The sequence below is a fragment of the Sapajus apella genome, unplaced genomic scaffold, assembly GCF_009761245.1.
Source record: "Sapajus apella isolate SASKATOON/1434 unplaced genomic scaffold, GSC_monkey_1.0 scaffold12, whole genome shotgun sequence".
Lineage (NCBI taxonomy): Eukaryota > Metazoa > Chordata > Mammalia > Primates > Cebidae > Sapajus > Sapajus apella.
In genome coordinates, this window is record NW_022436952.1 from 30,256,898 (window position 1) to 30,282,494 (window position 25,597).

The 25,597-nt window shown below is 39.8% G+C and overlaps 1 protein-coding gene and 1 pseudogene across 5 annotated transcripts in view; both read left to right on the forward strand.

Annotated features, from left to right (window-relative positions):
• USP32 (ubiquitin specific peptidase 32) overlaps positions 1-25,597 on the forward strand; it is a 241,596-nt gene that overhangs the window by 54,999 nt on the left and 161,000 nt on the right. The window lies entirely within an intron of this gene.
• Positions 3,141-4,210, forward strand: LOC116553335 (annotated as a pseudogene). The gene has a single exon (XR_004269709.1). The product of XR_004269709.1 is annotated as an elongation factor 1-gamma pseudogene (transcript).

Genomic DNA, 25,597 nt, shown 5'->3' on the forward strand with positions numbered 1-25,597 from the left:
CCGTCTCGCACCCTTCCTCCCCCCGTTGGGAACAATAGCGAAACAAGCTTCAAAAAAAAAAAAAAAAAAAAAAAAAAAAAAAAAAGAATAAATATTATAAGATAATAAAAATTATGGCCAGGTGCAGTGGCTTATGCCTGTAATCCCAGCACTTTCGGAGGTCAAGGTGGTTGAATCATGAGGTCAGGAGTTCTAGACCAACCTGGCCAATATGGTGAAACCCCATCTCTGCTAAAAATACAAAAAATTAGCGGGGCGTAGTGGCACGCACCTGCATTGTTTTTGGTTTTGTGGAGTGTTTTATTTTTTGCTCTTTTGGTGTGGGATATATATTGAATTATTTCTCTTACATATATTGTGTAAAATTACACTCTTTCTTGTTCTGCCATTATTTCAGATTTATGATAGGATTGACATTTTTTCTGAGTCTGTTTATTGGGTTCTCTGTTTCAGTATAAATTTATCGTACTATTTAAAAAATTTTGAAATGGAGTTTTGCTCTTGTCACTGAGGCTGGAGTGCAATGGAATGATCTTGGCTCACTGCAACCTCCACCTTGAACTCCTGACCTCAGGTGATCTACCTGCCTCTGTTCCCCAAAGTGCTGGGATTACAGGTGTGAGCCTCCGTATCCAGCCAATACATTTTATTCGTTTCTATTTCACATTTAGAATGACAAAATGTACATCTGTGTATATAACTACAAAATAGTAAACTTTTATTGTATTATTTTAGAGACAGTGTCTCACTATGTTGCCCAGGCTGGACTCGAATTGTTGGGCTTAAGGAAGCCTCCTACCTCAGGAGCCTCCTATTTTTTTTTTTAACCTGTTTTTCTTAAGTGCTAGTATAATATAAAAACTTGGAATTTAGAATTTTTCATTTTAGGATATAACTAGTAATTTAATATGGTAATATAAGTTGTCAATTGAGAAAGAGACTTAAACTAAGTTCATATTAACATAAAATGCTTCAAAATTCAAATATATATGAACTTTAGTCTTTCTTTTACCTTAGCCCCTTTCTTAAAGTCAGAACTGTCAGTCCCAGTGTATTCATGATATTGGGAAAAATTTAGGTCAGCATATCTGATTCATCTCTTTGGATCATATGTAAAGGTCTATATATGTAGATATATAGTCCCTTTTAAGGGACTAGATACAAGTCCCTTAAAAGACATGATTTGCAAATGTTTTCCCCACTTCTGTAGGTTATCTTCTCACTCTCTGGACAGTGCTTTTTGAAACACAAAAGTTTTAAATTTTGATGAAGTCTGGTTCATCTGTTTTCTCTTTTATCACTTGTAATTTTTAGTTAAATATCTGAGAAACCATTGCTTAACCCAAGGCTGCAAAGATTTACTTATGTTTCCCTCTATGAGTTTTATAGTTTTTGCTATTACATTTATATATCATCTATTAATGCGAGTTTTTTTTTTTTTTTTCTTTTTTTTTTGAGACAGAGTCTCACTCTTTTTCCCAGGGGAGGTTGCAGTGAGCCAAGATTGTGCCACTGCACCCTCCACCTCTAGAGTTCAAGCCATTCTCCTGCCTCACCCTCCCAAGTAGCTGGGATTACAGGCACCACCACTATGCCTAGCTAATTTTTGTATTTTTAGTAGACACAGGGTTTCACCATGTTGGCCAGGCCGGTCTTGAACTCCTGACCTCAGGTGAACCACCCACCTCAGCCTCCCAAGTGCTGAGGATTACAGGCATGTGCCACTGTGCCCAGATGAATACCAGTTTTTAAATATGGCATGACGGGTCAAACTTCATTCTTGTATGTGTGTCTTCAACTGTCCTAGCACCCTTTGACAATAACTGTAAGGTTTCATTTCTAGAGTCTAGTCCATTGATTTATTTTGTTTTTGTTTTGTTTCGTTTTGGAGACGGAATCTCGCTCTGTCACCCAGGCTGGAGTGCAGTGGTGCAGTCTTGGTTCACTGCAACCTCTGCCACCCAGGTTCAAGCGATTCTCCTGACTCAGCCTCCTGAGTAGCTGGGATTACAGCTACGCCTGGCTAATTTTTTGTATTTTTAGTAGAGACGAGGTTTCACCATGTTGACCAGGCTGGTGTCAAACTCCTGACCTCGTGATCGGCCCACCTCGGCCTCTCAAAGCATAGTCCATTTATTTATATTCCTACCATATGCCAGTATCCCCTTGTCATGATTACTGTAGCTTTGTAGTAAGATTTACTCTTTGAAATTAGAAAATTTCATTTCTCCAACTTTGTTTTACTGTTTCAAGATTGTTTCGGATATTCTGGGTCTCTTGCATTTCCATATGAATTTTGGGATCAGTTTGTCAAATTTCTGCAAAAAAGACAGTTGAGACCAGGCACAGTAGCTCACTCCTGTAATCCCAGCACTTTGGGAGGCCAACACAGGTGGATGACCTGAGGTCAGGAGTTTGAGAACAGCCTGGTCAACATGATGAAACCCTGTCTCTACTAAAATACAAAATTAAGGCCAGGCATTGTGACTTATGCCTGTAATCCCAGCACTTTGGGAGGCTGGGGCGGACAGATCATTTGAGGTCAGGAGTTGCAGACTATCCTGACCAACATGGTAAAACCCCATCTCTACTAAAAACACCAAAAAACATTAGCCAGGTGTGGTGGTGAACGCCTGTAATCCCAGCTACTCGGAAGACTGAGACATGAGAATCACTTGAACCTGGAAGGTAGAGGTTGCAGTGAGCTGAGATCGTGCCACAATACTCCAGCCTTGGTGACTGAGTGAGACTCTGTGTCAAAATAAATAAATAATAAAAATACAAAATAAGTCACGTGTGGTGATGTGTGCCTGTAATCCCAGCTACTTGGGAGGCTGTGGCATGAGAATTGCTTGAACCTGGGAGGCAGAGGTTGCAGTGAGCCAAGATAGTGCCATTTCACTCCAGCCTGGGCAACAAGAAAAAAAATCTATCTCAAAAAAAAAAAAAAAAAAAAGAACAAATTTTCATAGGGATTTCACTGAATCTGTGGAATATTGCTATCTTAATATTATGTCTTATGGCCTATGAAATTAAAATGTCTCCCCATTTATTTAGATTTTTAGTTTCTTTCAAGGATGTTTTGTAGTTTTCAGGGCACAAAAAAAATACCGATCAACTAAACAAAATGTAGTATATTTGTACAATGGAATATTACAGTATTTGTTAACAAAAAAAAGGAATGAAGTTTTCAAGCATGTGTCTGTCACAGCATGGATGAACCTTCAAAACATGGATGAACCTTTAACACATTTCTTTGCGGAATCACCATGGTGGCTGGGATCCTGTGCACATATCCTGAAAACTGGAGGGCCTTCAAGGTCCTCATCGCTGCTCAGTGCAGGGGCTCAGGTTTGCATGCACTCTGCACCACCCCACTTCCACTTTGGCCATACCAACTGCGTTTCTGAATTTCTCCACCAATTTCCTGCTGGCAAGTTTCCAGCATTTGAGGGTGACGATGGATTCTGTGTGTTTGAGAGCAATGCCACTGCCTGCTATGTAAGCAATGAGGTTCTGCGGGGAAGTACTCCAGAGGCAGCAGCCCAGGTGGTGCAGTGGGCGAGCTTTGCTGATAGCGATATAGTGCCGCCAGCCAGTACCTAGGTGTACTGATGAATGTCAGCAGGCGCTGGCCGCTGAACCCAAGGTCAAGGACCCCTTCGCTCACCTGCTCAAGAGTACCTTTGTGTTGGATGAATTTAAGTGCAAGTAGTCCAGTGATGACACACTATGCGGCACTGCCATATTTCTGGGAGCACTTCGATAAGGACGGCTGGTCCCTGCGTTACTCGGAGTATCCTTTCCCTGAAGAACTTACTCAGACCTTCATGAGCTGCAATCTCATCATTAGAATGTTCCAGCGACTGGACAAGCTGAGGAAGAATGCCTTCGCCAGTGTCATCCTCTTTGGAACCAACAATAGCAGCTCCATTTCTGGAATCTGGGTCTTCCAAGGCAAGGTGCTTGCCTTTCCGCTGAGTCCAGATTGGCAGGTAGACTACGAGTCATACACATGGCCGCACCCGGATCCTGGTAGCGAGGAGACCCAGACTCTGGTTCGAGAGCACTTTTCCTGGGAGGGGGCCTTCCAGCATGTGGGAAGTCTTCAATCAGGGCAAGCTCTTCAAGTTAACATCTCTTGCCATCGCCTAGCTGTCTGCACCTGCCCTTCAGGGAGATAGGGGTCATTAAAGGAAACTGAACACTGGAAAAAACAAAACAAAATATTATGCTAGGCCGGGCGCGGTGGCCCAAGCATGTAATCCCAGCACTTTGGGAGGCCGAGGCGGGTGGATCACGAGGTCAAGAGATCGGGACCATCCTGGTCAACATGGTGAAACCCCGTCTCTACTAAAAATACAAAAAATTCGCTGGGCATGGTGGTGCGTGCCTGTAATCCCAGCTACTCAGGAGGCTGAGGCAGGAGAATTGCCTGAACCCAGGAGACGGAGGTTGCGGTGAGCCGAGATCGCGCCATTGCACTCCAGCCGGGGTAACAAGAGCAAAACTCCGTCTCAAAAAAAAAAAAAAAAAAAAAATTTATGCTAAGACAAAGAAGCCAAATATAAAAAATCGTATGTTATATGACTCCACTTACAGGAAATGGCTAGAATAGCCACATCACTAGAGGTAGAGAGTAGATGAGTGGCATTTTGGGAAATTTTTAGCTGATTTTTTTCTCACTTGTATGGCAGCTACATTTTTCTCATATGCTTGCTATTGGATATCAGTGCATACATCCTGTCTTTCCTTGGAGGGAGCTCTTCTTCCTGAGATCTCCGGGCATTTGGTTGCTCCTTGATGGACTCAGGAAATGTGATAGGATGGTTTATCTAGCCTTTTCTCATTTTAAAGTTAGGAGTAACACCTGTTCAGGCTTTCTACATCATTTCATAAACTTTATTTTGTTCCAGACTGTTTTAAGACTCTTTCCCTGTCCTTTGGACTATTAAGAGTCATCATTGGTTAGAAAAATTAAAGTAATTGCTTTATAAGAGGGATCTTAATTTTAAATTGTAAAAGTCACAACAGTAACTTTGTTTCAGTTTCAGTGTATTTAACATTTTTTGTGTAAACTCTAATAAAGTATTAAACACATAGAAATTTTGTGAATATGTTTAATGATGATGATGAACTTCTTTTTCCTTATTATTTGTTGACCTAGGATTATTTAATTGAGGAGGGATACTATGTGTATGCAGATATTGATTAGTACATATACTCTGTTGTGTAAATTGTAAAGTATTAAGAAGGATTTGGTACTTCTATAATTAATCTGTAGTATTTTCTCAGAAGTATATCTTTTTTTTTTTTTTTCTAAGGCATGGTCTTACTTTGTCACCTAAGCTAGAGTACAGTGGCATAAACATGGCTCACTCCAGTCTCAACCTCCTGGGCTCTAGCAGTTCTCCTGCCCCAGCACCCCCCAAGTGGCTGGGACTTATAGGCACATGCCACCACATCCACCTACTTTTTGTATTTTTTGTAGAGATGGGGTTTTGCCATCTTGCTCAGGCTGGTTTCGAACTCCTGAGCTCAAATGATCCTCCCACCTTCATCTCCCAAAGTGTTGGGATTTCAGATATGAGCCTGGCCTCACCAACTCTGAATTGTCTAGTGTTTTTATTTTCTTTATGGTGCCACCTCCTCAGAACATCTACTCCCCTCAAACAAATTTAATAACAAAACATTTCTATGTAGTTTTTTTTTTTTTTTTTTTTTTTTTTTTGAGATAGAGTCTTGCTCTGTCACCCATAGTGGAGTGCATGGCGCAATCTTGGCTCACTGCCAACAACCTCCAGCTTTCAGGTTTAAACGATTCTCCTGCCTCAGCCTCCAAAGTAGCTGAAATTATGCCACGTGCCTCCACACTCGGCCAATTTTTTATATTTTTTGTGGAGATCGGGTTTCACCATGTTCCCCGAGCTGGGCTTGAACTTTTGAGTTCAAGTTTTCTGCCTTTCCCAGCCTCCCAAAGTGCTGGATTACAAGGCATGAGCCACTGTGCCTGACAATTTTGGCCGACATTGTTTTTCTCCCATTCTAAACTTTCTTTCAAGCATTAGAGCCTGCATCTGTAGTATGTAGCACAATATTTTTATTAGATAATGGCTCATTCACTAATTGTTCATGTATGTCTTGTCTAATCTTGTTCCTGTAAGTCTTGAGACGGTCTCACTCCGTCTCCCAGGCTGGAGTGCAGTGCGCGATTATGGCTCACTGCAGCCTCAACCTCTCAGGATCAAGCAATTTTCCCACCTCATCGTCCCAAGTAGATGGGACACAGGAATGTGCCACCATTGCCAGTTAATCAATTTATTTATTTTTTGTGGAGACGGGGTCTCGCCATATTGCCCAAGTTGGTCTCAAACTCCTGGGCTCAAGCAGTCCTCCTGCATTAGCCTTCCAAAGAGCTGGGATTACAGCTGTGAGCTACCATGTCCAGCCAAAATTATTATTGTTGATGGGCAGACTTTATGACTTAAAAAAAAATATGCCCCAGAGGGCTGTGCATATTGTATAAACTTAGCGAATATTTATTAATGCTTTCTTTTTGGTAGTTGTATTTAGTAGTTGTATTCTACAAAATTCTATTAAAAGGATGACCAAGACAACCAGGAGATGAGGAGACCTGAAGTTAGTTAGCTTTGCTGACTTTGCAATCTTTAAACACTTAACCTTTTTCTAGATTAGAGGAAACTGCATATATTAATCAAAAGCCATATTAGATTCTGGAGTGTTTTTAGACATAGTGATCAACATCACATAAAACAAACAGCTGATTAGTAGGGAGTGAATGCTGAAGTAGTTATGTTGTGTTTAGATCTCCTCTGACTGGGGACCTGCATATTTACCAGATAGCCTAGGTTTAAGGAGAGTATTACAGAATAGTGATTTATATTTGGTTTCTTTGATGTTAGTTGATCTGTATTATTGATTAAATCCCTTTTTGTCACTTACTAGCATTATGGGCTAACAACTTTCTTGGTAACTCTAGTCATTGATAGCTCTTGGTACTATTAATCATTGACTGTTGTAATATAATAAAATGACTAACATGTTTATATTATCTAGAGAAAAGCAGCTTTTTTCTTTGTTATGATAAATCTTGATCTTGACATTATAGCTGTCAGAACAACCAGCAGGATACTGGTTTGAAATCTTTCCCTGTAACTAGAATCTTTGAAATATTCATTAGTACATTATGTTGACTGCCTCTCTTTTTGTTCATAGCGTAACATTCATGCTAGCTTTTTTTTTTTTTTTTTTTTTTTGAGACAGAGTTTTGCTCTCGTTGCCCAGTCTGGAGTACAATGGCGCGTTCTCAGCTCACCACAACCTCCGCCTCCTGGGTTCAAGTGATTTTCCTGCCTCAGTCTCCCAAGTAGCTGTGATTACAGGCATGTGCCACCATGCCTGGCTAATTTTTTGTATTTTTAGTAGAGACAGGGTTTCACCATGTTGGCCAAGATGGTCTCGATCTCTTGACCTCATGAGCCACTCGCCTCAGCCTCCCAAAGTGCTGGGATTACAGGCGTGAGCCACCATGCCCAGCCCATGCTAGTTCTTAAATTTCATTGTCTTAATGCGTTTCTTTTTGTAAGACAGGACAAAAAAAAATTCCAAGGGTTCTGTAAGATGACAGTACAACAGAGTGTATTACTCTCTTTTCGTAAATGTATGTGAACTTTAAAAAATATGTGCATTAAAGCTGGGTGCGGTGGCTCACGCCTGTAATCCCAGCACTTTGGGAGGCCGAGGCAGGTAGATGACAAGGTCAGGAGTTCAAGACCAGCCTGGCCAACATAGTGAAACCCCGTCTCTACTAAAAATACAAAAATTAGCCAGGCGTGGTGATGGGTGCCTGTAGTCTCAGTTATTCTGGAGGCTGAGGCAGGAGAATCACTTGAACTGGGGAGGCGGAGGTTGCAGTGAGCCAAGATTGCACCACTGCACTCCATCCTGGGCGACAGACTGAGATTCTGTCTCAAAAAAAAAAATGGGTTGTTATCTTGATTGTCCTTAATTGTCAAGTTTTAAGCTAGAGCAAATTTAAACGGCTTCATAAGTTATTGAAAAACAGAGTTTATAATAGAAGATCTAACATACAGTTAAGCATAATGGGACTAGGGAACTCCTTGTAGAAAACTTTACATAAAGAATATTACATAGATTATGGATGTTCTAAGTGGTATGTCAAATGTCAAAGAAGTAATTTGTACTAAAAAACACTCTTATAGAAGATAACTTATGTATAATTACTTATTTCAAATTCTTGGTGTATTAACTGAACTACTGACATGTCTAGTGTAGTAGACAATAAAAACAGTTGGAATCCTATACAAGTGAGTCTTTATGAGAAATTTCTATCATTAATTGGTATTATAAGGCAAAATAAGGGTAAGTTTATAACTGGCAGTGTTACAAACTCTGCCAAAATTTAGCTGATAAAATTTATCTGAATTTGGTTATAGATGTATTAATTCAGTGCAACCACAAGATCTGTATGACCTCCAACAAAAGCATATGACCCATTGCCTACTTCTTGAAAAATAATTGCTAAGGAATAAGGCTAAGGGCCAGGGAGGACTGTAGACAGGGATTTTCTCTCAGGGAGCAAAACGTGGACTTGTAACTGGGCTGACCAAGAAACGTCCTCTCTTGCCCTGGCAGTTTACCTTCATGACTACCCTATGTTTTCCACTTTTCCCTTTTCTGAATGGAAATTTCCATTGTAGATACATTTTTTTTCTACTTCACCATTGCATAATACATGTAAAGGAAGAGGTACAACTTGCGTTTTAGTTTATAGGTCATCAGACCACAATGAGTCACCTTTAGACTTAGTGGAGAGAATTGAAAATCACATAGTGACCTCAGACCTGAATGTAGGAACTGGATAGGACTTTGCAGAAGTCTTTGTTAGGAATGGAGATATTTTATGCATAGAAGAAAGATTTTATGTGTAGGAATAAGTGGGTGTTTGGATGAAGACAGACAGACACATACTTAATATTTGCAGGGACTGAGGCAAGGATACAAATGGAGGGCCAGGTGTGGTGGCTCCATGCCTGTAATTCCAGCACTTTTTGGAATCTCAAGGATTCCTTGAGCCCAGGAGTTTAAGAACAGCCCTGACAATATAGTGAGCCCTCCTTTCTGAAAAAAAAAAAAAAAAAAAAGAAAAAAATTATCTGGGTGTTGTACACATCTGTAGTCCCAGATACTTGGGAAGCTGAGATGGGAGGATCACTTAAGCCTGGGAGATTGTGGCTGCAGTGGTCATGCCACGCACTCCAGTCTGGGCAACGTCTCTAAAATTAGCAAAAAATGTTAGCAACTATTAAATTAAAAAATGTGCCCGGGCGTGGGGGCTCACACCTGTAATCCCAGTACTTCGGGAGGCTGAGGTGGACAGATCATGAGTTCAGGAGTTTGAGACCAGTCTGGCCAACATGGTGAAACCCTGTCTCTGTATATTGAGCTGCTAAAGCTAGATACAGTTGACCCTTGAACAACATAGATTTGAACAGCGCAGGTCTACTTATACACAGATTCTTTTTCAGTGAATATATTGGAAAAATTTTTGGAGATTTGCAACAATTTGAAAAAGCCACAGATGAACCACATAGTCTAGAAACATAAAAAAACTGAGATAGGTATGTTGTAAAAGCATAAAATATAAGTAGATATTAGTTTATTTTATCAGGTTCTACCATAAAATATATGCATCTATTATTAAAAATTAAAATTTATCAAAATTTGTGCATACAAACACAGATGGTACATGGCATCATTTGTAGTCAGAAAAAATGCAAGCAAACAGAAAAATGTAGTATTAAAACATAACTGCATAAAATTAACTAATTTATATTATTGTAATAATTGCACAGCCACCTCTTGTTGTTTTTACAGTAAACTCAAGTATTACAAGTATCTGAGGTGCCAATAATCTGTATGTGAGCATTCATCTTTCCAGTTAATGGCATATCACAGTAAAAGTGATCTCTTGTGTTTCTCGCATATTTTTTAGTGTGCTTAGTGCAGTACCCTAAACCTTGAATAAAACATGTGACCCATATCAAGTGCCACTTGTGATCCTGGAAATGTTGCCAAGAAGCAGAGAAAAATCATGGCAGGAAAAAACTGAATTGTTTGATATGTAAAGCAGATTGAGAACTGCAGCTGTGGTTGCCTGCCACTTCAGACAGATGATTTTTGCTGTAAACAGATGACATAAACTTATGATAAATACAGTATAGAACAGAAAATGTATTTTCTCTTTTTTATGATTTTCTTTTCCTTCCCTCCCCTCTTTCTCCCCCTTCCCTCATTTCTTCTCTTTTTTCTTTCCCTCCTTCCCTCCCTTTCTTCCTTCCTTCCTTCTTTTCTTTCTTACGTTTCTCTATTATTATTATTTTTTGTGATAAAGTCTCACTGTGTCGCCCAGGCGGGAGTGCAGTGGCATAATCTTGGCTCACTGCAACCTCCACCTCCTGGGTTAAAGCAATTCTCCTGCCTCAGCCTCCCAAGTAGCTGGGATTACAGGTGCATGCCACCACACCCGGCTAATTTTTGTATTTGTAGTAGAGACAGGGGTTTCACCATGTTTACCAGGCTGGTCTCAAACTCCTGACCTCAAGTGATCTGCCTGCCTCAGCCTTCCAAAGTGCTGGGATATTACAGGCATGAGCCATCATTTCCTGCCCTTATAATTTTCTTTCTTTCTTCTTTCTTTGCTACTATTGGTCAGTAGAAAATGATTTTCTTATTAACATTTTTCTTCTCCGCTTTATTGTAAGAATACAATGTAGAAAGCATATATGTGTTATCAGCTGTTTATGTTTTTGGTAAGCCTTCTGATTGTCAGGCTATTAGTAGTTACATTTTTCTGGAGTCCAAAGTTATACTCAGATTTTCAACTTTGAGGGGAGTAACGCCCAGCTTCTGTGTTGTTCAGGGATCTACTGTAATTGAAGTAAATCTTTGTTTTTATTTTTCCTTAAATATTATGATATCAGTATTTTTTTCATTGAGCAGTCTTTCTTTGACATTCTCCCTTTTGAAATAGAAATATATTGAAAATGTAAGCTCTGTTTACTAGAAATAGAATAAGATGTTTTCACAATGAGGATTTTCCTTTTCCTTCTTTGTAAAATTTTATTAGATGATTCAATGATAAAAAGGAAGCTCTGGCCAGGTGTGGTGGCTCACACCTGTAATCTCAGCACTTTGGGAGGCTGAGGTGGGCGGAACATGGGGTCAGGAGTTCAACACCAGCCTGGCCAACATAGTGAAACCCTGTCTCTACTAAAAATACAAAAAATTAGCCGGGCGTGTTGGCGGGCACCTGTAATCCCAGCTACTCAGGAGGCTGAGGCAGGAGAATTGCTTGAACCCAGGAGGCAGAGGTTGCAAGTGAGCTGAGACTGTGCTGTTGCACTCCAGCCCTGGCAACAGTGTGAGACTACATCTCAAAATAAAAGAAAAAAGGAAGCTCTATTGATATATACAACAACATAAATGAATTTCAGAATCATTATGCTGATTAAATTAAGCCAGGCAAAAATAGCATGCATGCTTAAGATTCCATTCATATAAAATTCTAGGAAATCCAAACTATTGTGAAAGGAAGCTTGCCCAGAGACTGGGTGCTGGTGTTGGTGCAGGAGGAAAGGGAAATGGTAGATTACATAGGGACAGAGTAAACTCTTTTTCTTTTTTTGAGGCGGAGTTTTGCTCTTGTTGCCCAGGCTGGTGTGCAATGGTGTGATCTCAGGTCACTACAACCTCCGTCTCCCGGGTTCAAGCCATTCTCCTGCCCCAGCCTCCCGAGTAGCTGGGATTACAGGTGCCCTCCACCACACCCAGCTAATTTTTTGTGTTTTTAGTAGAGATGGGGTTTCACCATGTTGGCCAGGCTGGTCTCAAACTCCTGACCTCAGGTGATCCGCCTGCCTTGGCCTCCCAAAGTGCTGGGATTACAGGCATGAGCCATCACGCCTGGCCCAGTGTAAACTTTTGAGGTAATAGAAATGTTTGGTTTTTATTTTCTTCATTGTGTTTAGTGACTGGTATATGTGCATGACAAAACTGATCAATTATATACTTATTTTATTTTTGAGACAGTATCTTGCTCTATCACCCAGGCTGGAGTTCATTGGCATGATCTCTGCTCACCGCAACCTTCACCTCCTGGGTTCAAGCAATTCTTGTGCCTCAGCCTCCTGAGTATCTGGGACTGCAGGTGTGCACCACCATGCCCAGCTAGTTTTTTGTATTTATTTTTTGTAGTGATGGGGTTTTGCCATGTTGCCCAAACTGGTCTTGAACTCTTGAGCTCAGGCAGCCCTTGCAGTGCTAGGATTATAGGCATGAGCCCCTGTGCCTGACCTCAGTTGTATACTTTAAATGTGTACAGATTTTTTAATATTAAAGTTTCTTTTTTTTTTTTTTGAGACGGGGTCTTACTCTGGTACCCAGGCTGGAGTGTAGTAGCATGATCATGGCTCACTGAAGCCTCGACCTCCTCAGGCTCAAGTGATCCTCCTGCCTCAGCCTCTTGAGAAGCTGGGACTACAGGTGCACACCACTAACTTGTATTTTTGCCTGGATAACTTGTATTTTTGTAGAGATAGGGTTTTGCCATGTTGCCCAGGTTGGTCTTGAACTGCTGGGCTCAAGCAGCCCACCTGCCTTGGCTTCCCAAAGTGCTGGGATTACAGGTGTGAGCCACTACACCCCGCCTAAATATGTGTAGTTTTATTGTACTTCAATTGTTCCACAAAAGTTGATAAAACATTAAGTATACATTTTGGATTTTTCAGGAAGAATACTGAACACTATTTAGGAAAGTAAGCCTGGAATATCAAAGTTGATGATTGGACAGAACTATCATTTCCTTTTCTATCTTTGTTAGGGTATTTGTATTTTGGTTCTAACTTCATTATTTACTTAATGATCTTTTCCTAGTCACTTAAGTTTTGAGACAAAAAACCCTCTAAAACTTTGATCAGAATTGTAGGAATTTAGGTATATGACTAGCTTGACTGAAATTAGAAAAGTTACACGTACAGTTAAATTATGATGGTCTACCATTGACTTGGAAACTTGCCAGAAACTGAGGGGCAAAGCGTGAGGGCTGGGGTTAGACTGGGAAAGTTGGGATAGTTAAAAGAAGAAATGCCCAATTATAAATTTGGAACTCTGCTTTTTCCCTTAGGATATGAAGTTATATTTGGGTTTTACTAAGCTTTTAGAAAATCTCTAGCCTGGCCAACACAGTGAGACCCCGTCTCTAAAAAAAAAAAAAAAGAAAAAAAATGCAAATATTAGCCAGGCGTGATGACATGTTCCTGTAGTCCCAGCTGCTTGAGAAACTGAGGCTGGAGGATTGATTGAGCCTGGGAAATTGAGGCTGCAATGAGCCATAATTGTGCCACTTGCAGGCCAGCACCAAGCTGCACTAATCCCCCATTGACTCCCCTGTCCTGCTTGTTGGTGCCCAAAGTTCAGAGGGGACTGAGGCGGCAGGGCACTGAGTGTCAACATACCTGGCTGGGCTATGACAGTACCTGGGTTTGGCCTCAATCCTACTCCAAGATCGGAGCAGGCGCTGGGAATCGGGAGAATCGGGGCAGGGGGGCCTTCCTGGACCCCTGAAAGTGCAGAGTCCAGAGATATCCGGGTCCTGCACCTGAGAGGGCGGGGCTTCTGCTCACTCCCTGGAGCGTGCAGGCAGCCCTGGCCGCAACTCCCTGCAGCTTGGGTTGGGGCTCCAGGTCCTTGCTGGGACCTTCTCTGCCTGCCCCTCCTGCCCAAGTGTGCTGCTTTTCTGCTGGTGGGCAGCTCAGCCTGGGTCCTGAGGTAGTAGGGGATGCTGTCACTTGTCCCTGGGTCCCGCTGCTTTTGTGGAGTGGGGCACTGCCCCAGGCCCAGCTCTACCTCCCCTTTTCTGCCCCCCTCCCCCCACAGTGACAGTGGTGCAGTCGGCTGCCTTGGGGACATGGAGCACAGGGGACCCACTGCTACCATTACTGTTCCTGCAGCTGCTTCTGCCACTACCACCTATGTCTTCCTGTTGCAGCTGGCATGATGTCAGTGGCCCTCCACTGCCATCAGTGTGATATTTATATAAGTGTATATAATGTCAAATAGGCCACTACACATGGCCATCAGTATATCCATCATCTCAAACATGTATCATCTTTTCGTGTTGGGAACATTCAAAAATCTGTTCTTCTAGCTATTTAAAAATATACAACCAATTGTTGTTAATTATAGTCGCCCTATAGTGCTATAGCATGCTACGACTTATTCCTCCTGTTTGGCTGTACTTTTCTATACATAACTTTTAGCTATCACTTCCGCCACATCCCCTTCCTTGCCTCTAGTAACCACTATTCTATTCTCTACTTCTATGAGATCAACTTTTTTAGCATCCACATATGACTGAGAACTGTTTAACTTCATAAAGTGTTTATTTTTTAACAATAAAATATCTTGGCAGGATAGTAATCTATATAAATATAACTCAGAACATCTTGTGGAAATAACTAGTTTTATTTTCATAAAACGTGGTAAGTCTGTTCAGGGAGGATATTTTATACTGTGTGCATGAATTTTCCTTTGGTGGTTCTTTGAGAGAACCTAAAAGAAATAAACATCTTACTGAGTATCTCATATTGAGATCCACAAATATGTGCTGCTGCTATACGTATTAAGTCCCAGTAGAATGAGAAAATAAACCATGGCCAGGCACAGTGGCTCATGCCGGTAATCCCAGCACTTTGGGAGGCCAAGGTGGGTGGATTACCAGAGGTTAGGAGTTCAAGACCAGCCTGGCCAACATGGTGAAACCCCGTCTCTACCAAAAATACAAAAATTAGCCAGACATGGTTGTGAATGCCTGTAATCCCAGGTGCTCAGGAGGCTGAGGCAGGAGAACTTCTTGAACCTGGGAGGCGAAGGTTGCAGTGAGCCAAGATTGCGCCATTCCATTCAGGCCTGGGCAACAAGAGCAAAACTCCATCTCAAAAGAAAAAAAGAAAAAAAAACATGGTATCAAATAAGGACCTGAAATCAGGTTACCAGGGCAGAAGGTGTGATGAAATGCAGTCTTTGATTTACAGTGAATCTATGTATCAGTAGGAAATGCATTACCTATTTTGCAAATAAATCTTATTTATTGGCCGGGCGTGGTGGCTCAAGCCTGTAATCCCAGCACTTTGGGAGGCCGAGGCGGGTGGATCACGAGGTCAAGAGATCGAGACCATCCTGGTCAACATGGTGAAACCCCGTCTCTACTAAAAATACAAAAAATTAGCTGGGCATGGTGGCGCGTGCCTGTAATCCCAGCTACTCGGGAGGCTGAGGCAGGAGAATTGCCTGAACCCAGGAGGCGGAGGTTGCGGTGAGCCGAGATCGCGCCATTGCAATCCAGCCTGGGTAACATGAGTGAAACTCCGTCTCAAAAAACAAAAAAAAAAAAAAAAATCTTATTTATTTACTTATTTTATCAAAGTGACATATGCACATAGTTAAAGTAGAATCAAAAAGAGTTAGTGAAAACAAGAGTTCCTATCCTTGCCTAGCTCAATTTTATCAGGGTTCCAGAGGCAACCAGTTTCTAGTAGTTGCTTTTGGTACATACCTCCATTTAGTTCTAATATTATTATTTACTTTTTTTTCCTTTTTTTCTTTTTTTGGAGACAGAGTTTTACTCTGTCACTCAGCCTAAAATCCAATGGCATAATCTCAACTCACTGTAGTCACCTAGGCTGGAGTGCAATGGTGTGATCTTGACACACTGCAACTTCTGCCTCCCAGGCTCAAGCAATCCTCCTGCCTCAGCCTCCCTAGTAGCTGGGACTACAGGCATGTGCCACAATGCCTGACTAATTTTTGTATTTTTTTGTAGAGACAGGATTTTGCTCTGTTGCCCAGGCTGGTGTTGAACTGCTAGGCTCCAGTGATCTGCCAGCCTCAGCCTCCCGAAGTGCTGGGTTTACAGGTGTGAGCCACTGTGCCTGGCCCTTTACTGTTATTTTAAAATTAATTTTAAACTTATCTTTTGCTTTGCAGTTGTAGAAGAGATACGTATTTAACTTTCTTACATCCCTTCCCCACAAAATCCAGTGCAATTACATCATAATTTTTGGTTGCCAGTGTTATTTACAATATTATGACTATGTAAATATTTCTTGCAACATAGAGTACTATGATACAAGATTCTTTTTTTCTTTTGAGACTGGGTCTTGTGCTGTCACCCAGGCTGAAGTGAATTCAAACCAAGAAAGATAAAGTATCAGAAGTAGAATGAGGGTGACTTTTAACCATACCATTTCCATGTTGTTAATTACCATTAATAACAACGGGAAAATATAAATATAAAATTCTATCTATAGGAAGCTATTGATCTCAGGAGTAGGGGAAATCAGGCTTAATTAAGAATTGGTTTCTTCTCTTGCCTCAAATGGAAGACGCTGAGATAGTCTTTTTAGAATCAAGTCAGTAGTATCCCTGAAAATGTGTTTTCACTTTTTTGAAGAATCTGGTTAGAGTTTAGTTTTTCAAATAGTTTTTAATTACAAAAAATACATATATATGTATTTGAAACAGTCTCGCTCTGTTGCCCCAGGTGGAGTGCAGTGGTGCAATCATAGCTCATTGCAATCTCGAACTCCTGGGCTCAACCAATCCTCCTGCCTTAGCCCCCCAAGTAGCTGGAACCACAAGTGCACCACTATGCTCACATATAATTTTTTGTATTTTTAGTAGAGACGGGGTTTCACCATGTTGACCAGGATGGTCTCGATCTCTTGACCTCATGATCCATCCGCCTTGGCCTCCCAAAGTGCTGGGATTACAGGCATGAGCTACTGCACCTGGCCTGGTTTATACTTTTAAGAATCATTTTATAGTTTGCACTGCTGATGGGACCTAATAGTAGATAAAGTAGTTTGCCTAAGTTATTTTATGTATGGGTGACAACTTTACTAGTATTTTACCTTTGAAGAATAATTTCTTAATTTCCAAATGGCAGAAGCTGTAGAGATGTTTTGATGCTTTTTAGAAAACAGTAAAGTATATAATACTTAACATGAAGGTTTATCTTGAACTACTTTTCCCATCTTTCTTTTTTGTTATATTTGACTTTCAGAAATTTTAGTTGAGAAATAAAAAGCTTTAATAGGAGCAGTACTCAGCAAAGTGTGTTTAGCCAACTTTGTTACATATACCAGTCTTTTGCTGTAAAAAAATTGCGTTTTTTTTTCTTAAAAGCTTTTATTGAGCTACAATTTACATGTCACACAATTCATACTTTTAAAGTATACAATTCAGAGGCTTTTAGCATGTCGTAAAGTTGTGTATTCAAAAGAAACCTTACACACTTTAACAGTCATCCCTGTCTTCTTCATCCTCTCCTCTCCCAGCCTTTGTCTAACTAATATCCTAATCTACTTTCTTTCTGTCTATATAGATTTTGCTATTCTAGTCATTTCATATAAATGGAATTGTGGTTTTCTGTGATTGGCTTCTTAGATGAATCTTCAAAACATGTATCAGTCCTTTATTCCTTTTTATTGTTGAATAATATTTCATTGTATGGATATATACAACATTTTATTTCATCAGTTAATGGATATTTATGTTATTTCCACTTTTTGTTATTATAAATAATGCTGCTATGAACATTTGTTTCCATTGCTGTGACATACATTTCCATTTCATTGGATATATACCTTGGATGGAGTTTCTGAGTCGTATAGTAACTTTTCATTTAACTTTTTGAGGAACTGCCAGACTATTTTCCAAAGTGGCTGCCATTTTACATTTCAATGAATAGTGTATGAGGGTTTCAATTTCCCTATGTCCTTGGAGTTTAATTATCTGTGTTTTTTATTATAGCTGTCCTAGTGGGTGTGAAGTTGTATCTCATTGTGGTTTTAATTAGGATTTTCCTGATCTCCAGATGTTCAACTTTCTTGATTAAATGGACTAGTAAATCTGAAATGAACATGTTTATACATTCTTGCAGTGTACATATATATGGAAATTTGTGATCAGCTTAATTGGCTCAAGCCATTTTAGTGCTTTGAAGAATTTTGAGGTTTTCTGTTTTTTAGCAATAAATATCTTTAAAATTTAAAGTAGTAATATAGTGGTTCTATAAATGTAACTCCAAGTCTAGAACCCAAGGGCTATCTCCTTTTTTTGAACCGTAAGTCAGTTGATTTTCATGTTTTCTAATCTTGACCCTTTTCTGAAATTCTTCTTTTTTACTATGTAGAGCAAACAGAGCAAACATCTGAACTTTTCTGAAATTACATCTACTTATTAAAATCTATTTTTAAACTATCCATTAAGTATAAATAAATTTCTGTGATAATTTGCTAATATAATAGCAAAAATGAAATCCATTTGGATTTAAAGTTGTACATAGCATGCTTTTTCTTGGTTTTTAGTATAATACTTATTAAATTCATTGATTTAAGAACAATGTTTTTAAACACTTAAATATGATTTAGGGAGCCAGGCATAGTGGTATGTTCCTGTAGTCCAAGCTACTGAGGAGGCTGAGGTGGGAGGATCCTTGAGGTTAGGGGTTCAAGGCCAGCCTGGGCAACATGGCAAGAACTCTTCTCCTTTAAAAAAAAAAAAAAAAAAAAGACCTATAGAGTTACCTATTCATTTCATTTTAAAGAAACAGCATGCCGTGAGTGTTACAGTATATTAAGCATATCTTTTATAATAGTGGGCCTATTTTGTATCTAGCAGTCACATTTTACTTAACTTGTTTTCTCTGTCTCATAAAGACTTATGCTTTTATTCTATTTATTTCTGTTTATTAAGTTTTCTTAACACTCATTGAATGCCAGCTATGGGCACTTTATTACAAAGGGATGACTAAAGTTGTGGCAAAGTTCAAAGACAATTTCTTTTCAGTTAGTATCACTAGGGGAAAAAAAATCCATCTGATTCAAATAGTTACCACTGAGGTGTTAATGATTAATAGAGTTGACTATCAAAAGGAGTGGTCCCTGTTAAAAGAAAAGCTTGTCTTCCCAGATTTCCAATTGATAGATTTAGGAAAGTGGCTTAAAATTTTTGTTGTTGTTGTTATTGTATTTTTCATTGTTAAAATTTTCGTTTGGTTGTCTATGTCTTCTATTTCTATGTTTAAGCTGTCAGTGTCTCCATTCATTTCAAGAGTGTTTGCCCTCATTTCTTTGGGAATTTTTATAATAGCTGTTTTTTTTTTTTAACTTTTTTTCTTTTTTTTTTTTTAATGCTCAGTATATGATAGAATATAATAGCTGTTCTAAAGCCTTTGTCTATGTCCAATATGCCTCACCTGATTGTTGGTACCTGTTGATTGTCTTTTCCTAATTGAGCTGATAATTTCCTGATTCTTTATGTGCTGAGTGATTTCAGATCATATTCTAGACATTTGGAATATTGTGTTTTGAGGTTCTGAGTCTTGTTTAAATGCTGTGGAGATGTCTATGTATTTGTTTTATCAGATCATTGATAATGATGGGCTCAGGGCATCAGTTCCCACCAGTTTTACGTTGGTTGTAGTTCCGATGTTGGTTAAGCTTTTATAGTCTTTGCAATGCTATTTGGATCTGTCCCATATGTGTACCACCCAGTGGCTAGACTGGGAACTGTGTTTTGGTCTATGCTGAATTTTAATTCTCAAACTTTGATACACAATTTAGGGTTTTATCCATTCATATGCAGCTAGGAGGTATACCCAGGAGTTAAAAAAAAACAACTTTCTTGAGCTTCTTCCTCTTCTTAATATCCATTTTTCTTTCCATTTCCTTGGATCTCTGATTTTCAGTCCTCTGATTAGAGAGTTAGGGCTTTTGGTTAGACCACTGTGCCACATGCTTTCTGCTACTGCAACGATTTCCAGAGCCAAGATGTAGGAGATAAGAGGACAGAGATAGGGAAAAAAAGCAATGGGAGTTTGTCCCATTCTCCTAGGACCGTAGCTACTGGGATTGGAGAGGGTGGTAGGCTAAATAATGGCTTCAAAGATCTCCAGGTTCTAGTTACCGGAACCTGCATGTGGCATTTTTCTGTAGAATTGTGGTAATCATTGTACATGTTCTAAAATGCCAGTTTTATTGCTTATTACCCTCTCTGAAAATATTTTTATTTATTAGAGAAAGTCTTCCTTGATTACTAATAGGTTTATATAACTGTGTGTATGCAGCAGGTCCTCAAACAACGTCATCTAATTCACTCATTCAGTGTTGTTTTTCATTATAATGTTGATGAAAAGTATCAATTTCTGGCAGGGCCACTGTGTGGTTTGCATGCTCCCCACATGTCTGTGTGGATTTTCTCCAGTTACCCCACTTTCTTCCCTTAGCCCAAAGATGTGCACTTTAGGTGACTTAACATGTCTGAATTGTCCCAGTCTGGGTGAGTGTGGATGTCTGTGTGAGTGTGCCCTGTTATGGGATGGTGTCCTGTCCAGGGTGGTTTCTGCCTTGCGTCTTGAGCGGCTGACATAGGCTCTGATTACCTGTGACACTGAACTGTAATAATAGGGTAAATATAATTTATCTTACTTGTTTTTATTAATCTTTCTCAAGTGTATGAAAATGTATAGCTCACATTTATTTCAATATATGTTTTGGCGTATTTATTTAGAAGTTTGGTGATGTTTTCGTGACCAGAAATATACCTCAGGAACTTGACTCTTGTTTATATCAATTAACCTGTGGTAAAATTGGTTTCATTCTACCTGGTTTCACTTGAAGTTGCAGTTTCCAAGAACCTGTCCATGCTGTTAAATGAGGACTTAATTGTATTCTTGGTGGTTGGTTTAAATAACAGTTGGAGATTTTCAATAGATTACTCCCTGAAAATATATTGTGTGAATAAATTGTTCCAATGCTGATATTGAAGATACTTATGCAGCCATCCTTGATATCTGTTGGGGATTGATTCTAGGCCCACCAGGATACCAAAATCTGCAAATGCTCAATTCCCTTAAATAAAATGTTTAGTATATGCACACCCCTTACCCCCTGTATACTTTAAATCATTTCTAGATTATTTATAATACCTAATGCAATGTAAATACTATGTGAATAGTAGTTATAATGTATTTTTAAATTTTGTATTATTTTTATTTTTGAGATGGGGTCTCACTCTGTCACCCAGGCTGGAGTGCGGTGGTGTGATCTCTGCTCACTGTAACCTCCACCTCTTGGGCTCAAGCAATCCTCCCACCTCAGCCTCCTGCGTAGTTGGGACACACACACCACCACTCCTGGCTAATTTTTATGTTTTTCTGGTAGAGATGAGATTTCACCATGTTGCCCAGGCTGCTCTTAAACTGCTGGGCTCAAGCAATTGCGTTGGCCTTCCAGAGTGCTGGGATTACAGGCATGAGCTACTGTACCCAGCCTGCAGAAGTACTTTCTGTCTAAGCGTTTATTGTATTTATTATCTGAGTCCCTGTATTTTACTATGTTTTAAAATTTTTATTGTGGTAAAATATATAAAACATATTTGCCATTTTAACCATTTTAAAAGTGTACAGATCACTGACACTAAATACATTCACAATATTTTGTAGCCATCACCAGTCTTTTTCTAAAACGTTTCAACATCCCAAACAGAAACTCTACCCATTGAGCAATAATGCCCCCAACCCCTTCCTTTAAACCCTCATAACACCCAGTCAACTTTTGGTTTTTATGAATTTGCCAATTCAAATTACTTCATATAAGTGGAATCATACAATATGTGTCCTTTTGTGTCTGGTTTATTTCACTTAGCATAATGTTTTCAGGGTTCATTCATGTTGTAATATGTATCAGAATTTCATTTCTTTTTATGACTGAATAATACTCCATTGTAACTAATAAATTATTTTTGAAAGCGGTCAATTTTCCTTTCACTCACCTCCTTCTCTAACATTTCTCCTACAAGGTTAAAGTTTTTGTATCTTGCTAAGTGTTGGACGTTATATATTGATGTAGCACATCAGCATGAAAATGATGTAGGATATCATGAATTCAGTAAAATTTTTGTTTTTTGGTTCTACTCCATTTAAATTTGGGGGCAGTAAAACAATTCTGTAAATTTACCTGACCTAGTCCCAGCCTAGTTTTCTGGGTTTGGAGGTGGGGGTGCAGCTAAAAGCCACTCATGATGTTGTCACAGTTTCATAATCCTGAAATTTTTGTTTTTTTTTTTACTTGAGTCCCAACTGGAAATCTGCTGCTTCATGGAGGTGGAATTCAGCTGTTTGAATTGGGAAACTGGAACTTTCCCTTCTAGAGATGTGAACAAGTCCTTTTCCCTGCTGCTTCTTAACTACAGTTAATACGCATAATGGTTAATCCCTCCCATGCTGTTCTTTAGATGGAATTAGATTAGTGAACAGTAGGAGAATATTTAATTCTTTAATCATTACCATTCAGCATAAAATTATATTAGCTTAAGCAAGCAAAATGGTCATAACTTTGTTGGCTAAAATTTTCTTTTCTCTTTGCTTTTCTTTCTTTCTTTTTTTTTTTTTTTTGAGACAGCTATCGCTCTGTCGCCCAGGCTGGAGTGCAGTGGCATGGTCTCATCACTGCAACCTCCCCTTCCTGGGTTCAAGTGCTTCTCCTGCCTCAGCCTCCCGAGTAGCTGGAAATACAGGCACCCACCAACATGTCTGGTTAATTATTGTATTTTTAGTAAAGACAGGGTTTCACCATGTTGGCCAGGCTGGTCTCAAACTCCTGACCTCGTGATACACTGGCCTTGGCCTCCCAAAGTGCTGAGATTATAAGTGTGAGCCACTGCGCCCAGCCTGTTGGCTAAAATTTTCAAGCTTGATATTCTTCTGTATCTTTATATATGCTGAGTTTATAAGGAAACTGCAATTTAAATAGATTAAATTTAATTTTGTTGCTTTTAGCCTAGTGTCACAGCCTAAGATGAATTTAATTCTGTTATAGCCATCCCTACCAACTTTGTAATTTACAAAACTGATACACATGCTTTCTATGTCATAATTTGTGTCACTGATTTTAAAAATGTTTAACAGTCACGATCAATAACTAAAGCCAGTTGGCTCTTTTTTGTTTGTTTTGAGATGGAGTCTCACTCTGTCTCCCAGTCTAGAGTGCAGTGGCGCAACCTCCACCTCCTGGGTTCCAGTGATTCTCCTGTCTCAGCTTCCCAGGTAGCTGGGACTACAGGTATATGCCACCATGCCTGGCTAATTTTGTATTTTTAGTAGAGATGGGGTTTCACCATGTTGGCCAGGCTGGTCTCACTGTGTTGCCTAGGCTGGAGTGCAGTGGTACCTCAATCTTCTGGGCTTAAGTGATCCTCCAACCTCAGCCTCCCGCGTAGCTGGAAATATGGGTGCATGCCACTACACCTGGCTAATTCTTTCATTTTTTGTAAGGATCGTGCTATTTTGACCAGGCTGGTCTCAAACTCTTGGCATTAAGTGATCTTCCTGCATTGGCCTCCCAAAGTGTTGGGATTTATAACATAAAATTAACCATTTTAACTTTTTTTTTTTTTTTTTGGAGATGAAGTTTCGATCTTGTTGCCCAGGCTGGAGTGCAATGGCACTATCTTGACTCACCGCAACCTCTACTTCCCAGGTTCAAGCTATTCTCCTACCTCAAGCCTCCAGAGTAGCTGGGACTACAGGCATGTACCACAAAATTAGTGTTTTTGTGTTTTTAGTAGAGATGGGGTTTCTCCATGTTGGTCAGGCTGGTCTTGAACTCCCAACCTCAGGTGGTCCATGTGCCTCGGCCTCCTAAAGTGCTGGGATTACCACTGCGCCTAGCCTTTTTTTTGGGGGGGTGGGACAGGGTCTTACTATGTCACCCAGGCTGGAGTGTAGTGTGGCTTGATCACAGTTTACTGTATTTTTTACCTCCTTGGCCCAAGGAATCCTCTTAATTCAGCCTCCTGAGTAGCTGGTACTACAGGCATGTGTCACCATGCCTGGCTAATTTTTAAGTTTTTTTTTTTTTTTTTTTTTTTTTTTTTTTCAGTAGAGATGAGGTTTTACTACATTGCCCAGGCTGGTCTGAAACTTCTGGGCTCAAGTGATCCTCATGCCTTTGCCTCCCAAAGTGCTGGGGTTATAGGCATGAGCCACTGTGCCTGGCCCATTTTAATGAACTTTAAGTGAACATTTCAGTGATATTAATTACATTCATAATGTTGCCCTCATCACCTCTATTTTCAACTTTTTTAATCATTCCATTTTCTCAATTCTCATGGAAAAATAATTTTTATCACACCAAACGGAAATACTGTTCCTGTTAAGCAATAATTTCCCATTCCTCTTCCTCCCCAGCCCCTGATAACCTCCAGTCTACTTTCTGTTTCTATGAATTTGCCTGTTCTAAATATTTCATATATAAGAATCATACAATATTTGCCATTTTATGTCTGGCGTATTTCACTTAGCTTAATGTTTTCAAGGTTCATCCATTTGTAACATATATCAGAACTTCTTTTTTTTTTTTTTTTTTTTTTTTATGAGAGGGAGTCTCACTCTGTTGCCCAGGCTGGAGTGCAATGGTATGAACTTTGTTCACTGCAACTTCCCCTTCCTGGGGCTCAGGCAAATCTCCTGCCTCAGCCTCCTGAGTAGCTGGGATTATAGACGCCCTCCACCACACCTGGCTCCTTTTTGTATTTTTAATATAGGCAGGTTTTCACCATGTTGTCCAGGCTGGTTTCAAACTCCTGACCTCAAATGATCTGCCTGTCTCAGCCTCCAAAAGTGCTGGAATTATAGGTGTGAGCCATCACGCCCAGCTCATTGCTTTTTTGTAGTTACAGGAACAACACAGAAGACAGACAATATTAAAAATACGTACTTACAGGCCGGGTGCGGTGGCTTATGCCTGTAATCCTAGCACTTTGGGAGGCTGAGGCAGGTGGATCACAAGATCAAAAGATCGAGACCATCCTGGCCAACATGGTGAAACCCCGTCTTTGCTAAAAATACAAAACTTAGCCAGGCGTGGTGGCATGTACCTGTAATCTCAGCTACTCAGGAGGCTGAGGCAGGAGAATTGCTTGAACCCAGGACACAGTTTGCAGTGAGCTGAGATTGGGCCACTGCACTCCAGCCTGGCGACAGAGCAAGACTCCGTCTCAAAACAAACCAACAAAATATGTACTTACTAGTTGAACTGCTGAAACTTGCTCACTGAAACAATTTGACTTGCATTAATGCTTTATATACCCATACTTATATTAAAAATTCTCGTGCAAAATGAAAATAGAAAAACTTCCTGTACCTGATTTCCATTCTCCATTTTCCCACTTGCAATCATTTACTTAGGTAGATTTTCACCCCATGGGGAAAAAAATCTAGGGTTCTAGAAAAAAAAATCTACCAGTAACAGGGAAGAGAGAAATTTTGTTGTTGTTGTTGTTATTTGAGAATGAAATGTTTCTCATCATAGCATATTCTTAAGCATGTGCTCCATATGTGTGACATGCTAGCTGAATTTTGGCATAATTGTTACACATTTGGCATGGATAGGACAGTGGTTGATGTCTTCAAAAAGGTCAACCAGATAGGCTT